Source organism: Cygnus olor, chromosome 4 (genome assembly GCF_009769625.2).
Source record: "Cygnus olor isolate bCygOlo1 chromosome 4, bCygOlo1.pri.v2, whole genome shotgun sequence".
Lineage (NCBI taxonomy): Eukaryota > Metazoa > Chordata > Aves > Anseriformes > Anatidae > Cygnus > Cygnus olor.
This window is the reverse complement of record NC_049172.1, coordinates 60,634,607-60,653,406: the sequence shown is the minus strand read 5'-3', so window position 1 is coordinate 60,653,406 and position 18,800 is coordinate 60,634,607. Positions and strand designations below refer to the sequence as shown.

Here is an 18,800-nt window from a genome sequence, read left to right as displayed (position 1 = left end):
CTTTTACATTTATAAAGAAAGAGAAAAAAAATAAAGGGAAAAAAAAAAAGGAAAAAAAGCAGACTTTATGGGAGCACTTCAGCAATTAAAATTCCTCTCTCCCCTGTCAACTTTAACTGTCAAGGTTTGCAGTAGCATTAACATCAGATTTATTTCCCCTTTGGCAATTTGTGCTTCTCTATATCAGAGAGATGTTATAATATTTTGAATCATTATAATATTTCTCTCTCTCTCTCTTTTTTTTTTTTTCTTCATAGATTCATAGAGATATTAGTAGGAATCAAAAGATATCTTTTCTAATTTGCTTTATATCATAAACGATTATCTTTCATATAGTTACCCAATTTTGAAGCCTGCAACTTCTCTTTCACTAAAGTTTAAGTGTGTTTACCGTGTTCTCCTCCAGAAACACATATTGCCTTGATCTGAAGACAATGAAGTCCAGCGCATAATCCAGTTTCCTTTGAAAATTTCTTCTTCAGAAGTACTAATAATTCCAAGCATTTTTTTCTACATATTCCCAAAATGTTTGGGTGTCAATTTTATTTTCAAATCTGAGTTCCATACATGTCTTACTGTAAAATGAGCTGGTTCCTACTCAATTTTCCCAGATCATTCTTCCAAGGTTTGTATTATCCCTTATTGTCACAAGCATACCAAGAGCCCTTGGTCTGCTGGGACATGTATTTTTTAGAGCTAATATTATGTATATCTGCAGGTAGGGTTGCATTCCTCATTCCTAATTAATTCCGTTTGTATAACCAAAGTTTTCCTGTTTCTTTATTATGGATTTATAGCTTTTCATTCATATGATACATTCTACAGAAAGTCTTACTTTTGATTAATGCTTTTCTATTTTGGTGTTCCTCTGTATCAATTATATTCCTAATATTCATCACACGTGAATAACTTCCTCCTTTGAATCATGTCTTAGTTCTGTTATTAGTGCTGATTTGCTTTTACTTACTTACATTAAATATAAGCTATGACCAGTAGCCAAACATCAATGTCTAGGCAAGTGATTATTACATTGTCTTTATTTCTCATGATGAAATTCACAATAGCATGATTCATGCAAATTACAGTAACTTTTGTGTTAGGGTTCACAGATACATTAATGTTGTTATACTGTTGTCTTCCTGAAATTTTAAACATTTCTCCCAATGCGGGTCCCATGTTTATTCTTTCTTCACAGTAGTGACAGAAAATGAACACATCACACTTCTGTGCAAGTCTGTGGTCTGTCACAAAGTCCTGCAACTTTCTGGACAACATTTGTGAACATGCTTATCTGCAGCTAGTACCAACCATCCAAATGATTAAGAGCTTTACAATAGGTAATGTCTGTCATAAAGGATATCACCATTTTTGCCCTCTTTTTTATCTTTTGTATATAATCTAAAACCTGTGATTTTATGATAACATTGTGTAAGTTATCCCAACTGGTTTCACTATTTCCATCTACATAACATTTTTTTTTGCTAACAAGAATTTCTGGTTTGTCTCATTTGTTACTCACATTCCTAGTATTTGGAAGCTGAAGAACATACTTTTCTTTATGCTCATTATTTTTCATGATATTCCAAGTCTTAGTTTTACTTTTGACTTCCTCATACTCTTAAATGTGTAGTTAGGTCTTTGTGGAGCTTAAAGGGAGCTCACAGTTTAATTCTGTTTAAACGTCACAGTAAGCACAGCAAAAGCTGTGAGATTAATAAGGATGTTCCAAGAATATTCTTTGTGCTCAAGAAGCAGTGCCCACCTACAGCCTATGGTTACCAACTGACCTCTCCTGCACAGAAGAATGTCTGTTTTACTTAAGTGAAAAATTTTGCACATCTCAAATGAGTAAAACCATTGTCACTAAGGTATAACCAATTTAAATGCCTCAGACACAAAAAGAAAAACAACAACAACAACAACAACAACAAACTTTTAAAGATTTTCTAGCATGGAGGGGGAAAACAAACTCTAAAGACCAATCTTAGATATCAGGACTGATATATCATTTTTCACCTTCAGTACTGTAGTGAAAAATTAGTGCTGCTGTGTGGCGTTCAGTGTCTGAGAGTCCCTACCACACTGCTATATGGTTTAATGTATATCTCTGTGCAAAGCACTACTTGCATTCTGCATTAGAAGATCTGTTACCCTGCTACATACCCTTTGTGTTTCTGATTTGTGGTTATGGGAGTGCAGAGGGCATGGTAAGGATGAGAATGTGGAAGTGAACAGGAAGACAGGATGCTTACTCATGAACTGCTTACCAGAAGAGTTGTCTTTCAGTAGCCACTGTCAGAACCTGGTAAAACATGCCTTTGATTTTTATTTTATATCATGAAACATGAAATGCTGCCAGCATACATTTTTCTCTGCCAGATACTCAACATATTTGCCTTTTGTGGAATGACTGAAACTGAAATTGTCTCCCTATATCACTAGGGTGATGTTCCCTACATTTTCAGATCAGAATTGGACTTTTTCCATAAAGATGTTATCTGATTTATGGACATACCTACTGTGATGTCTGTCAGGCACTGACTTCCCACCTGACCATTGCAAACAGCTGCAGAGGAGTAACAAAACTGGCAACCTAATTCCAGTGAGTGGGAGGTCAATAAAACATCTGTCTTTCTTATCTTCTGCTTATTTGCACGACTGCACCTTTTTCTCTTTTGCTGGTCGGAGTCTCTCAAGCATTTCAGTAATGCTTGCTTCACTGCACGTTTTGTTAGGTTTTCAGATTTCTGTAACTCATTTAGGACTTGCTTTATTTCAAACAGAGTGGGTAAAGTGGATGCAGATTTTTCAGCTTATACATTTCCAGTATTTCTCCTAGAGTTTAGATTATGATAATAAAATCTGTAGGAAGCAGGTTTATGCAATTTACATGTATATAAAAAAAAATAAAATGTAGTGGCTACTTCTACAGAGATACATGATTTAAAGCACGTCTAATATAGCAATAGCAACACTAAGACAGAGAAGAGTGTTCAGCTTCATTGATCCTTGTCTGGTATATCTTTCTTTCTTAAAACCTTCCTCTCTGTCAGTGCTATGAACTGACAAAACTGTCTTTCAGAAATAACATTAAACCATAGGAATCTGTGCAAAATTGCTCATATCGCATCATAAAGAGGAGATTAAGTACCCAGTGTTAGAGCATGCAAATACCTTCTAAGATGATTTCTGAATTCTCACATTGGGGGAAAAAATAAAATAAAATAAAATAAAATAAAATAAAATAAAATAAAATAAAATAATAAAATAAAATAGAATTACTGAATTTTAAATAATGTTATCTTTCTTTTCCCTTTATGTTGTGAGGAAAATCTACCATTCTTTGTCTCTATATTGTCCACAAAGTACAGTTGCAAGTACAGTGAGTGCCAGACTCACCTCTCTATCTCAGTGAAGCCTTTAAACTCACTGCTCCTGTGCAGCCTCTCAGAGCAGGCTGAGTTGTTGGTCCTTGGGTACATCTCCCATCACTTTCACAGTGCAGCTCACAAGGACGTAACATGAGAGGAAGGGAGGTGGTGAGGAAGGTGTGAGGGTATGGAACATGCCAAGGACTTGCTTCTACCAGGGTAAACATTTCCATTGCAGAAGTGCATTATGATACTGATCTTTCAGTGAATCATTTCTAAGCATGTGTAGGATAAAAAGGTGATCAGAAGTAGTCAGCATGGATTCACCAAGGAGAAATCATGCTTACCCAATCTGATAGCCTTCTATGATGGAATGACTGACTGGGTCAATGAGCGAAGAGCAGTAATTGCTGTCTACCTTGACTTTAGCAAGGCTTTTGACACTGTCTCCCAAACCATACTCACAAGCAAGCTGAAAGTATGGGGTAGATGAGCGGACAGTGAGGTGGATTGAAAACTGGCTGGATGGCAGAGCTCAGAGGGTTGCGATCAGTGTCACAATCTAGTTGAAAGCCTGCAGCTAGCAGTATCCCCCAGGGGTCAGTACTCGGTCCAGTCTTGTTCAACTTATTCGTCAATGACCTGGATGAAGGGACAGAGTGTACCCTTAGTAAGTTTGCTGTTGACACAAAACTGGGAGGAGTGGCCCGTGCACCAAAGACCTGTGCTGCCATTCAGAGTGACCTGGACAGGCTGGAGCATTGGGCGGTGAGGAACCTCATGAAGTTCAACCAAAGCAAGTGCAGGGTCCTGCACCTAGGGAGGAATAACCCCATGCACCAGTACACATTGAGAGCTGACCTGCTGGAAAGCAGCTCTTTGGAGAAGGACCTGGGAGTCAGCAATGTGCCCTTGCAGCCAAGGTCAATATTAACCAGGGCTGCTTTAGGAAGAGTGTCGCCAGCAGGTCAAGGGAGGTGATTCTCCCCCTCTACTCAGCCCTAGCAAGGCCTCACCTGGAGTATTGTGTCCAGTTCTGGGCTCCCCAGTAGAAAAGGGACATGGAGCTCCTGGAGCAAGTCTTATGGAGGACTATGAAGATGACTAGGGGGCAGGAGCATCTTTCATATGAGGAAAGGCTGGGAGAGCTGGGCCTGTTTAGCCTAGAGAAGAGAAGACTGAGAGGGGATCTTATCAGTGTATACAAATATCTGAAGGGACAGTGTCAAGAGGATGAGGCTGGACTCCTTTCAATGATGCCCAGAGACAGGACAAGAGGCAATTGGTACAAACCAAAAAACAGGAAGATCCATCTGAATAAGAGGAAAAACTTCTTTTCTGAGGGTGATAGAGAACTGGCACAAATTTCCCAGAGAGGCTGTGGAGTCTCCTTTTGTGGAAATATTCAGAACCCACCTGTGTGTGATCCTGTGCAACATGTTAGAGGTGACCCTGCTTGAGCAGGGGGGCTGGACTAGATGATCTCCTCAGGTCCCTTCCAACCTCAACCACTCTGTGTGACTGTCTGTGTGGGAATCTGTATTTTTGCTCCTTGATCTTAAATGCATGTGTTTGTGGGGGATAGGAATTTGTGAGATAAAGGTGTAAAGAAAAGGTAGAATACCAACATGTCACAGGGAAGAGAAATTTCCCTTTGAAAAATAAATTGGTAGGACTCAATCTCCATTTTTATTTTTATTTTTGTAAAAGTTACTCTCATCTGAGAGTTAGCATTACATGAACAAATCAGCACCAGTTAGAACTATAAAACTGTATTATATTAAAAAAAATAGAAATTATATTAAACAATTTTAAATATTTAAAACGTTTTACATATGCCAAATTTTCTCCAGTGTGCTTCAAATGAAAGGCATTAACTAGCACATGACAAAGAGAAGAAATACTAAGGTAAAGTCTATAAATGAAAATAAATGGCATTCAGAAGAAAAAAAGCATAGGAAATACAAATTTCTTAGAAAAAAAAAAAACTAGGAAACTCTGTGAACAGAATAATAAAACAGCTAGGAATGAATGGAATCTACCAAAAACAAAAGAAGTACTTGAAATTATTTTGACTGAAAAGTAAAAAGAAAGAGAGGTATTCTACTGAGGCTGTTCAAAGAAAGGAGGCAAAGCAGTTTTGAATTAAAAGCCAGAGTAAATAGGAATTTCTCTACTAAACATTATCCAGCTATTTCTACATTTAGTTTTTAAAAACAGGTCAATATTGGCAGTCAAGGGAATCCACGAGCTATGCTGTTCAAGACATGTCAGAAATATCTTCCTGATGGTAGCGGATGGTGTCCAGAACCATTTTCCACAATGAGAAAAAAAAAAAAAAAAAACAAACTTTTTTTTTTTCCTGAATGTCTGGTAAATATACAAGTATGACATGTTTTATCAGTTGTGGAAAGCAGTCCACCTGAGTAAAGATTTCAAAATTCAATTGAAAATAAGAACAAAGAGAGTAGTTTTGAACAGAGCATAGGTAAATACAAATAAAAAATAATTTTAAAATGGGGAGTAAGAAGAAAAAAAAGAAAGTAATTAAATACCTATATAGTCATACAGAATGTACATGTTTATGTACCTAATATAGGTACATAATATTGGAAGTTGTATCTTAAGTTGTGCAGAAACAAGGAGAAAAGCATAGAATGAAGTAACATAGGCATACACTCCTGGATATGTTTTAATAAGCAGGTAAAAATGTGTATGACACAAAACCAGAAAAGATGGCCAATACAAAATAAGAGAGAGAGACTAGATCCAAAATAATTTAGAGTCCAGGTGCATAAAAATGTCTTGTGCAACTGTGTCTGCATGAGATGGGAAATGAAAAAAAACATTGAAATAACAATTCTTTCAAGAGTCACCTAAACTGTCGAACATAGGTGAAGTGTATTTAGTCATTGCACTTTTTTTTTTAAACTTTGCATATTTCCAAGATAGTATATAAGACTGATAGAAGTGAATGATGTGAATTTCTCTGTAATATGCTCAGAAATGTCAATGCAAAATTTTGTTTAAACCACATCCAACAGACTTGTGGAAACTAACCTACTGTGAGGAGAAGGTGGTAAGATTTGACTGAGGTGCCAGCGTATAGCTTTGATTAATAGGATATTAAATAACACTCAGTAATTTGACTGGTCATGAATTAATCTCTTTTTTCCTGTCGATAGATCTTATACCTCACTTATCCCTATGTCAGACATTTGATATAAGGCATTCAATCATTTTGAACATTTTTCAGATTACTCAGTTATAAACCTTGTGACTGTTTTATCTCATATAATTTATTTGATGACAGCCCATTACATTAAAAAGTCTAAAGGAATCTAATGAATTGGTTACAAAAATTTTACAGTTAGCAGTAATTAGCATGAACACCTGGTTGTAAGCAAAAGACAGAAAAAAATTTCTTAGAGTGATGACCTCATTACAGAAGAGAAGAGATATCAGGTTTTACTGATGGTGAAAAAAAATAATAATGAAGTAAAAATCCAGACAGACCACTGAAAAAGGTGGAAAGACACATTGGAGGAGAGATCTTATTTAGGGTTTTGTTATGACAAACCACAAACAGCAATAATAAAACTACAAAAATATGCACCCATGGAAATGTCCCAAATGTGTCAGAGTGGACACATTCACATTGAGAGGATTCCAAAATTTCACAAAGGAGTAGAAAGTGCAGAGAACATGTTATTTTTCAAAAAAGGTATGTATTCATACACAGGGTATGCAAATAAGTGTGTAGGAGGTTTTCAACTAGGAATGGTTTGGGGATTGTTTTATTAATGTAAAAACGTTTTAGAAATGTAGCCTCTAATCTTCCACTTTAATTATTAAACTGAATAGCTTTGTCCTGATAGATCACCTATGAAAACGGTTAGTCTTGTAAATACTTATATAAAATGAATTGAAAAACCAAAAGGCCATGGCCTCAGCTCTTTAGGAATATAGTCTATCTAAGTATTCTTCCATATATCATCTGTCTCTTTAAAAATAGATATTTAACATTTTACATAGTTTGTACTTAAAAGATATCATATGTCGGATCACAACAAATCTCTGAAAAAATTTGCAAATGTATAAGCAGTGTTTGTAATGAAAAAATGTCTAGAAGACATGGATGTGGACTTTTTAGGTGCTAGGCCAAAGGAAGATAAAATGCTGTTGTCTCATTCCTGTTCCACAGCTTTTGAGCCCCCAAGATGACTGGGGAAAAGAAAGGAGACATGCGATATGCCCTCATTTCTTATATTGCACTACATTGTTTCTGTAAGGGGATTCACAAGGGACATACACTGCTCCCAGAAAGAGAGATGAGAGATCAAGAGAGCCACACTCACTTGTTTTCCCTGTAGGCCTGGGATCAAGATGTCATGGTAATTGCCGGTAAAGAGAATAAAAACATGTAAGAACATAATTAAATAGAAAAGTAAAATAGTATTAGAAAATCAATTATAATAATAATAATGACTAATGCAATTGACATCTGGCACCACTTTGCATCTGTATAGAGTAACTGAGCTGACTAATTTAACCTGTGTTTCTTAATTTTCAGGACAAGGCTTAGTATCTAAAAATTAAGCAAGGGAGGTTTTCTGAAACTTTCTTCAGAAGTTATATTATAATTTCCAGGAAACAGCTGGAATGACTCATGACCTTGTGAGTGCAATAGTCACAAATCATATAATTCTGTTATATGGATAGTAAAATTACAGGCCATAGTTTGCCTTGATTTTATCTCATTTCACTATGCAAACTCACAAACATCATTTCCACTTTTTTCTCCTTTTTGCTGTCACAGGTCTGATTTTACTTTGTACAAGTAAAGCCAAAGAAAAGATTTAGGCCTAAGAAAATATTGTCTTGTAGCATAGTGTCCAAATTTAATTTCCTTTGGTAATATCAACATAGAACTACGTCGTACTGTTTTGGTAGCAGACTCTGATCTTGGACTTTTGATGTCCAACTGTTCTCCATTTCCTCTAGAAAAAAGGTGGTGATTTATCTTGGTGTGTGTCATTTTGAAATAATTTGAGTCACACAACACTATTTTGATAATCAGAATCTAGAATTAAGTGTGTAAGACTAGAAAAGGAGAAAGTAGTTTAATAGCGTATTATAATGTCATGTTATAAAGCCAAGCTAAAAAGAAATTCTATTGCAAACATCACTGTCAAATTTCAGCAAATAGTGACTGAATACATTTTGAGAAACCCATGACCGCTATTTAGTAGATATTTTCCTGGAGTATCTTTCATATGTATGACTTCCTTTCTTTCAAGATAATTAGGCTAGTCAAGTAACTTTTATAATAAAACATTTATCCCCATATAAATAATGTTTTAAAAAAAATCTACACAAGACTGAGGCACCTAGTAGAAGTTAAGCAATTATTTAAAACAAAACTCACCTGAGTAACCTACATGCAAACAAGCAAACAAACAAAAAAAGCCCCACCCTCAAATTTAACGGGACTCACAAGCAACACACGTTTTGCGCTATACCTAATAGAGCACGTTTATAATAGGTGAGGGAAGAAGCTCACAGATACATGCATCCTCAGAGAGAAGGTATATAGCCTGATTGCTCAGGCTATATACAGTTATAGTAGTGTGGCAACAGGGGAAAGATTAATTCTTAGGTAGTCAGGTCATATGCTTTATGGATCTTAACCCAAAGAGCAGATGACAAAATATCCAGTTTGGATACCAAGACATAGTGTTATATGTGCACATAGGAATGCTTAATTCAAACAGTGAGATGCTGCATTATGGAAGAGCATAAAGTTGGTAATGCTGTAAAACTGTATCTCTATGTAGATATTTTCTAATTGTGTAATAAGAAAGACATAGATAATATGGCAAAGTTATCTGGCAGACTATAAGACTATACATAAAAGCTCCAAAACCTAGTTAGGTGGACAGCAATACACTTTCACTGAAAGTAGCAAAGGCTAAGATCTGTCCAGGGATTAAATTATATAAAGTGATAAAGAAAAAGACACATTCAGTAAAATGATTGATATTCCGCCTAACATCTTCCTAAGGGTGTCCCTGAACCATTTTGATCACATCAGTTTTATGAAGATCAAGCTGAATGAATTTGCCTCCCATCTCTTGAACCACCACCGAGAGACTGTAACGATCTTTGTCCCAGCAATCCCTGATCCAAGGAGATGACAAGGTAAACCAATACAGATTTGTACAGTAGTAAACAAAAGGCTCCTATTCTCCTAAGTCATTCAGCTAGCATGCACTTCTAAGGTGTAAAATTGCAGCCAGAGACAAATCTTTTATTCATGATACACACGGTAGCATTTAACCCACATAATGTGGCTGAAAATAGAAGATAATGGACTGGCAAGCCACATCACCAAGAATACAAGTTAGCAAAGTTACATCAAGTAGGAGTTTTTGATATAGGGTTATAATATATATACCTCATATCTGTGTGCAAATGAAAGTAGCAACAGTTTAATTAAGGGATATAAGATCTCCTTCTTGAGACTTGTGGCAAAGCATTAACTGATATTTATGTAGCCTGTTACAGATTAATTATTCTATGTATTCATATGTAAAGCCAAGCTGAAAAGATCATTTACATTAAAGAATCATTACATTTAGAAGAAAAGCAATTCATTTAAAAATAGTTGCATGGAGCACAAAATTAACACTCCACTTGCTCAGGGATGGAGTTCATCAGAATCAACACCACCTTAGTGTAGTCCTCAAATCCTGTTTAAACCCTTGGGGCCAAAGTATCCACTGTGTCATGATTCTGAGGGTACTTGCAGCCCTGACTGTGCCTGCTCAGCCTTAGCTGGGCTTCCCCAACCTGACCAGTGGCCAGGGAGCACCATTTCAGCCCAACTGGGGTCATCAGTCCCTGCCCCAGTGATGCCATAGGTGTGTCGATCTCTTATATTTGTCTTCTGCCACTCCTGAAAAACAAAACAAAACAAAGCAAAACAAAAAACAACAGACAACAAACAAACAAACAAAAACAAAACAAAACAACAACAAAAAAATGGCTCTGGTTCCCTCATTTGCCATGTCTGCTGTGGGACTCCTTCACTAGCACCCTTCTCTACCCATTGTGGTCAGGCCCTGCTTAGTGAGGGCAACACCTATGCTGGGACACCACTGGCTCCCAGATCATTGGCTCCTTGTGCAACAGCCAGTTGCTCATTGCTCCCTGGCATGCTCGTCCAGGTCTTTTGAAGTTACCAGCAGTATAGACGTTCAGCCACTTGAACCCAGGTTGCCTTTGTGGGAACATAGACATCCTGATTAAGAAATTCAGGCCATTGTGCTTCAACATTAGTGAAGTCTTCATTAAGATTTGTATAACATTCTTAAAATTATGTTTTAACTTCTGTCCATCAGGAAGGATGCCACTTTCCTTTATATGGCTGGGGAAATTGTCTACTGGTGATGGACATCCATCTTCTAAGATGTATCTGGAGTTTATTTAGACATAGTTATATCGTGTAAAACAGAAACGCCTGAGTTTGTCAAGACTTTGTGTGTTTCAGAAGCAGAGATGAGGCTTACCTTTTTGAGCAAGGCACTGCACAGAGCTACGGTTTTCTGGGTCAATATTGAACATCAGTGGCAAGATGCTGCATTTAATTTAGACCTGCCTTTTGTCAATTCATAGTCTGAAAAAACATTGAGCTCAGGATTGAATATACAATCATGAAATTTCAGACAGCCTCTCAGTCTCCTGGAGGACTTCTAATTTAATTTTAATCTTCTGCGGTCATTTTTACTCCAAATTCTTTGGTTAAAAAGGGAAGTAGGAAAAATTAGTACTTTGAATACTTTTCTTAGGATTCATCAATGACTCTGTACTCTAGGAAAGTTTTTTTTTACAATGTGCTTCCTCCTCCTCCCAACATTATAAACTGGGAAAAAAAAAAAAAAAAAAAAAAAAAAAGATCTGGCAAGGTAGCTTATTGCCATTGGTATGTGATTGCTGAAGTAACAGCCAATATTTGTTGCAAGTGTTTCTGTTGTAGTTGTAAGAAGCCTTGAGGGTTAGTTTTCTTAAATGGGGTTAAACTACAACATGACTAAGAAAAACTGTTACTTCTTAAACAGTCTTAGATGTAAAAAATGTTGCTTCATAAAAGATCTAAATGTATGCCAGAGAAATTATGAGACAAAAGGAATGACATTACATCAAAGAGCTTCCAGCAGCTGCTGAACAATGAGCACCCTGAAGCTGTGTTCTTCAGTGTACCCTCACCCTGCACATCTCACAGAGTTAGGAGGAGGATTGACAAGGAAAAGGAGATTGAATGAGACTTCCCTTCAGCTAAGAATAACACAGAGGATTTAATGCAGCATTATTGGATTCTAAATATTTAAATGCTAGAAGACTTTTTTCCACTATGCTGAATGAATGGAAGAAAGAAGGAACTTCCATACACTTTAAAGAGCTCACAAAGAAAAAAAAAAAAAAAAAAAAAAAAAAAAAAAAAAAGCAGTATCCTCTCCTCACCTGCCCTCTGTACCATTATGCTTACTGAGTTGAACAGAAGACATTTCTGCTTCAAAGAGGGAGTGTGTCAACTTTGGGTCAGCAGTAGAGCTCATTCAGAATGATAAAGACAAAGGTTCAACCACTGCCAGTGAGGAGTCTGTGTTTCACAGGTTGGTGCATCTTCCTACAAGGGCCATACATCTTCCCAGACTTTGCCTATACCTTCTCTTTTCAGTGGTTAGAATACAGCATGTGCAGATAAAAAGCCTCATATTTTAACAAAAACATTTCACTTTAGCAATCCCATTCTTGTTTGTGTTTGTCAGTTTACTCCTTTTATACAAATTCTCCGTGAGTTTGTGAAGAGATTCAGATTATCTGGAAAAGTAATATTAAACAGTTGAAATACAGAGCAGTAGAGTAATAAAATCATGTGTTCATCAGGATGGCAACGGTGGAGTGGGAAATAATCTAAATGTTCTGTATGTGTCTCCTTTCCTCTCTTAATGATAAAATTCAGGGACAAAAACCTTGTCTTTATTATATAGGAATGAGAACATGTAAACAGGATAAAAGGGGGAAAGGAAAGTGGAGAACTATGAAGAACTTTGTTGGCATTACAGTTTTCTGCTCCAGTCATGTTTGTTATTAATAAAGTATAGTTTTAAGGGAGCATTTTAGAAATAAACACATCTGTTGCATTAACAATGGGTACCAGCTCTGACTTCCAGATACCTCCACAAGACACTTTCTTAAAATTAAGGGAAAATATATTATGTCTACTCTTTCCTATACAAAGGTGAAGTTTACAATGAGCAAATTAATGCCACCTGTTTATAGCATATTGTACTTTGTATTGCTTGCAGTTGGTTTATACGCACAACAGAATATTAAATATTGATGTAACTGTGGACTTAACAGCTGTGTTTATTAGTGGTTATATCTTTTAATATACTTCACTTAGCTATAGACTATTAGGTTACGTTCTATGGCCTGTAAGGCGTGAAACATGAAATGGTTACCATTTGAATCTTCATGAAGTATTAATATAATACAATAGACTAGCATAATAGTCTAAATGTGGTTACTACAAGATTGCCTCCAGCTGTGAAGGAACCAGGTCTGATATTTCTACAGTCCATTCCATTGCTAGGTTTCTCTGTTCAATGTTTCAGTCCATTAATACAGGTAAAACATTTACAGAAGTGTAAAGTCAGCAGAACAGAGTAATTCATTTGTTAATGCATGTCTCTGAAGGAAAACATTACATTTCTTGTTCAAACTAATATAAACTAAAAACAAATTAATTTGTAAGGTATTTAAATACTTTGTGGGACCGTAATTTGTTAATTTGGTTGGTATTAATCTTTTTGCTTCCATTGTGGACATTGACAGAGAGGTGTAAAAAGTTCCTCTGATGGAAATCAACAATCAACAATTTATTGTGAAGACCAAAATAAATTACATACTTTACCAGAGTCAAAATATCTACATCAAGGAGACAACTTCTTCCTTCCCCATAACAGCTACAGCTACACCCCTACTACTGATACACTGCACACACATTGAGAGTATTTTCTTAATTCAGAGAGATATTCTCATGATTAGAAAGCACAATAGCAGAATTGGCTACCCTGTCTTACTCTCACTGAATTGTTACAATAATTGTTACAAACAATTGTCCAATTGTTACAATAGCAGCAATAGTGGATATATATTTGAGAATCATTCTACAAGTATGGCTTTGACACTATCATCTTTTGATCTCTACCTTTTCTTTTGTTGAACTGCTGTGTATGTTTATGATTAATATTAAGATATTGATACTCCTTAGTCTGGCAAAGTGGCTTATTTCAGAACAGTTTAACTATATTGATGAAGATAAAAGTTAACAAGCCTTTGGTAATTCGTTGCTCAGCTTATGCACTGACTAATGAATCTTTCTTATACCGTGTGGTTAACTTTGAGGTTCTTTGTGCTCATAGCTTCACAGACTCTCTTATGATGAACAAGTCTTCTGAGCCTAATGACTTAAAAAAGAGGCAAGTTCTTTCTAAACAGCAAAGAGTATATTCCTGCTCAAAACAACAATGAAATAATGAATTTAATGTTTTTCTTTACTAATAAACTTGCATGTATTCAAAGAGCTGCATGTTTAATAAATAGGAATAGACATCTTTCTAGACTTCCCAGGAACATGCCCAACCCCTAAAATTTACTAGGTTATGCTCTATGAAAATCATTATTTATCATTAGTGTACTTATTACTTCGCTATTTTTTAAAGTCACATAGATGTAAAAAGAATAAAATTTACATCTACAAATGTATCTTTTTTTTTTTTTTCCTAAAGTAACCTGAAGTCTGATTTTTAAATGTTAAAGCATTTTTCCTTTTTTGGTAACATTTTTCATATGTTTGTTTTGGAAGTTAATAGTGTAACATATGCTTCTGTCAGTGATATATCAACAAACTATATTTATACTGCATTGTATGTTCTCCTAGCCCACCACAGCTGAGGTCTGATTGAGACTTTAGCCTCAAGTGACTATAAACTAAACAATTATTTTTTTTTAAGCTAATGTGTATGCTTCCTAATGACTCACAACATTAAACTCTCACTTGGCAGGACTGCAAAAACTCTTGTTTATTTTTATTTTTTTATTTTTTTTTATTTTTTTGCTCTAGGCATAGAAATTCTGCAGAACATTTTTTTAAATGGTTGTGGGTGACCAAAATGCAATTTAAAACTTCAATGGTATTTGCTCAGGGTTGCTTGCTTACTTGTAATTGTTTCCAGAATGTTTGTTTGGAAATTTGTTAGATTATGTATCAGACCCAATAACTCTATATGCCAAATTCACTGCTGTAATACTTGGCACTGCAATTGGTTATGCTTATTTCAGCACCACTTAAAATAGCTAGTTCTTTATGTAAGCAAGAATAAAGGTGACTTCAGTCTATGGCTCTTTTCTTTTGCATGCAATAGCATTAAATGAGTTGCAGCAGGAGTTATTTCTGACGATATGTTTTGCAATTTATTATGGTCATTTTTTCTTCTTGACAACAAAAGCAAGCTTTTTTTTTTCTTTTTTCTTTCATTTATTGCTTTCTTTCTTCTCTCTTTTTTTCTTTTCTCTCTCTTTTTTTTTTTTTTTATTTTCCCCCTCTTTTTTCTCTTTTCTCTTTTGGGGGGAGGTTTGAAGTTATTTTTATTTCGGTATCTGGAATAAACTTCAGATTATTGTAACTGAAATCTTTCATACACACAATATATTTCAAAGCTAAATCAAGCTTCCTTGCACCTTAAAGTAACATACCTCAGACATAGAATCATAGAATCAGAATGGTTTGTGTTGGAAGGGACCTTAAAAGTCATCTAGTACAACTGCAATATAATTTTAGAGTACATGATTTCAGAGAACAAGAGGAATAACATTACATAAACATTACATTTGAATATTAATTTATGAAAAAAAAATAATATGTTGATGTCCTCCAGTGAACTACTAGTAATGTCTTGATGTTCTGAGCAACAATTATATGTCTATTTGAATTCCTGGTGATATCTGAATCTACTGAATCACAGAATCATTTACATTATAAGGTACCTCTCAAGATCTTCTAGTCTAATACCCCTGCTCAAGAAAGGTCTGCCACAGCAGGTTGTCCAGGGCCAAGTCCAGTAGGATTTTGATTATTTCCAAAGAATGAGACCCCATGACCTGTGTTTGTAACACATGCCAGTGTTTGACCACAGCCACAATGAAATAGTGTTTCTTTGTGTTCTGACAGAATTTCATGTGTTTTAATGTGTACCTGTTGTTTCTTGTCCTGTCAGTGGACACTACTGAGATGAGTCCAGGCTCAACAGTCCAAGCTCTCTCAGCCTTTCCTGATAACAGATGATTCAGTTCCTTAATCCTCTTTGTGTCTCTGCACCAGACTCACCCCAGTAAGTCCATATCTTTCCTGCACTGGGGAGCCTAGAGCTGGACACAGAACTCCAGGTGTCTCTTACCAGTGCTTAAGTAGAGTAGAACAATCAATTCCCTCAACCTGCTGGCACTGTGCTTCCAAATGCCGTCCAGAAGGCATTGGCCATTTTTTCTGGAAGGGTGCATTGCAGGCTCTTGGTTGGCTTGTCCACCTGGCCTTTGAAAGATACATATCTACAAGCGGCCTAGTTTTCCTTGGGTCACACTTTTCAGCACAACCCAAGATAGAAGTCTGAAAAAGTATAGGTACATCATGTTTACAGGTAGAAAGTGACTAGACAGAAAAGTCAGTTTGTAAGATGTTGTACTGGCTCTGGCTGGGATGGAGTTAAATTTTTTCATAGCCCCTACTGTGCTGTGTTTTGGAGATGTGACTAAAACAATGTCGATAGAATACCAGTGTTTTGGCTATGGTTGAGCAGTTCTTATGCAGCTTCAAGACTTTCTCTTTTTCCCATTCTGACCCCCTGATGAGTACACCAGGGTTGGACGTGAAGCTGGGAGGGGAGACAACCTGGACAGATGACCTAAACTGAACGAAGAGGGTGGGAAGTTTGGGTAAGGTAGCCATTTCTTGCAGACTGGCTGGGCATCAGTCTGTTTGTGGGAGGTGCTAAGTAATTTTGTATCACTTGTTTGTTTATTTTTATTTTTATTTTTTTTCTTCCTCTTTCGTCAACTTACTAAACTATCTTTATCTTGACCTATGAGTTTTCTTGCTTTTGCTCTTCCTATTCTGTCCCCTGTCCCACTGTGGCTGAGGGGACTGAGTAAGCAGCTGTGTGGTGCTTACCTGCTGGCTGGAGTGAACCCACCACAGCTGTCCACACTTTAAGTCCATGTTTCCCATCCCAGCTATCGTTCTGATTTACAGGTAACAGAAGGCTTACATTGTTTGGCTTGCTAATTTTCTGGTACTGTGTTAACATACATGTTAACATGGAGTTTCCAACTGTGTGAACATTTTGTATGAATAACAGCTTTTAATCCAGATCTCATTATTAAAAATAATCCTAAGGATTTACTGTGGGTAACCTGCATGTCACTTTTGTGTGGCATCAGCTAAGACCGTTTACCTTCTCTGTCAAAACAACTAAAAACGTAGGCAATTTACAAATGTGATTTGCATAACTTTTCAGACTACGTTAAATAAGTTAAATATGTATTATTCATGATAATCTACCTCAGAAACGTTATTGTCAAATAGACAGTCTGTTGATCTGCTACTGTCATATTCACTTGCAATATAATATTTCTAATACAAGGCTCAGAAATTTTTGGTTCAAAGAATAGTTATAGAAGGAGCAAGAGTGATTTTTTTTTTATTAAAAAAACTAAGACTTCAATAACCTAGAGACAGAAATGTAATTAAATATATAATGAATTACATGTGTATTATTCCCAAAGCTGTGTCATAAAAGTTGTGAAGAAAATAAATAAAATTCATGGGTTTTAATGCAACACAAACAGACAAATGATTTCATTTCTGCATTGGTGTTATAGAGTTGAAGAAGATTAAGTTTTTTGCTGAAAAACTTAAATCCTACTTCTAAATAGGTAATGCAATTCTTATTATTTAGAGTTTGAGTAAAGCCTGAAATAATGAAGAAATCTTCTGAGTATTTTTCAAACTTTCCATCATCAAAAGGCTGTCTGAAAAGTGTTCTATAAAAGGGAAGAGACTGTTTGATTATGCTCAGATTGTTCTAAATGTGTTTCAGTCACTTAACTCTGGTATTCAGATTTGGATACTTTTTCTTTTAGACTCCTTCATGATCACTCCGATATCTCAGGGAGGTGAGATTTTAGATTATAGAGATCCACTGCCTCCTCTTTGTTCAGAGGAACAGTAGGCCAGAAAGCTTTTTGATCTGTCGAAAAACCTATCTAAGCAAATCTAGGCTGAGGAAGTGGAATGTAAGAAAGTATAAATATGTTTATGGAAGAAAGTACTGAAAATATATACAATCATAATCTGCCATCACTATATTAGTTTGCCCTTCATTAGTCTACCTGTAATTTCCATTCCTGTCTCTAATCATGTATGTGAAAAATAAAAGAAACACCATCAGGAAGCATTTTTGCAAATAAACTTTGAAATGTTCTTGGTTGTACTAGTGTGCTTCACTTCCCTTCACTTCTCCCCAGCACATACACTTTGTGGGAGAAGCTATTTCACCCAGAAGAAAATCCAGAATTCTGTATTTGTAGCCTATCAAGTTATGAAATTTTAGAAATAAAGGCCCAAGCTTAAAGTACTGTTCTTATTTCAAGTTGTACTCTGAGACACCTACTTGAGAAAGTCCCTTCTGGATAATGGACACGGGAATGCAGGTTTCTTTTTCCCTGTTTTCAGACCTATTTACACCTTAAACTAAAGGAACTGAAGAAAAGCATTAACACCTTTTTGCAAACCAGGAACACAGATGAAAACTTAAAGAAGCTGAAGCAAACTGTCAGTAATAAGTAGTAAACAATTCTAAATGTGAATGAATACATTTTGATTTAACAAGAGTTAATAAAATCCAAAATAGAAAATATATTAATGAATATTCTTCCGAATGACACAGGTGACAGCAACAGTGTCCTTATGTCAATCTGTAAATCTTCTCCCTTTCTACAATTTTCTTCCAATCCTATGGGAGAGAAGAGTAAAAAAGAAATTTGGTGGGTGTTGGCCAGGATCAACCTGACAGAGTGGCATGATTTTTAGCTAATCCATGAAATATTCTGCAACTGGAGAATACCGATACCTTTATTCATAAACAGGAAAAAAAAAAAAGGAAAAAAGGAGGGGGGGAGAAGAAAAAAAAACTTTCAAAAACCTTTCTAGGCAAATATTAGTCTGTCAGCTTGACTTCATTGTTGTTTTAAGTCATACAATAAATTTTGAAGGAAAAGAAAATTCATAACATGACAGTAAATGGA

At 35.9% G+C, this 18,800-nt stretch overlaps 1 long non-coding RNA gene across 1 annotated transcript; it reads left to right on the top strand.

Moving 5' to 3' along the window:
- The first annotated feature begins 1,206 nt into the window (after positions 1-1,206).
- On the top strand, positions 1,207-14,073 carry LOC121070037. Its single transcript, XR_005819849.1, has 3 exons — positions 1,207-1,337; positions 9,436-9,572; positions 10,775-14,073. It is a non-coding gene; the product is annotated as an uncharacterized LOC121070037 (long non-coding RNA).
- The last annotated feature ends 4,727 nt before the right edge of the window (positions 14,074-18,800 follow it).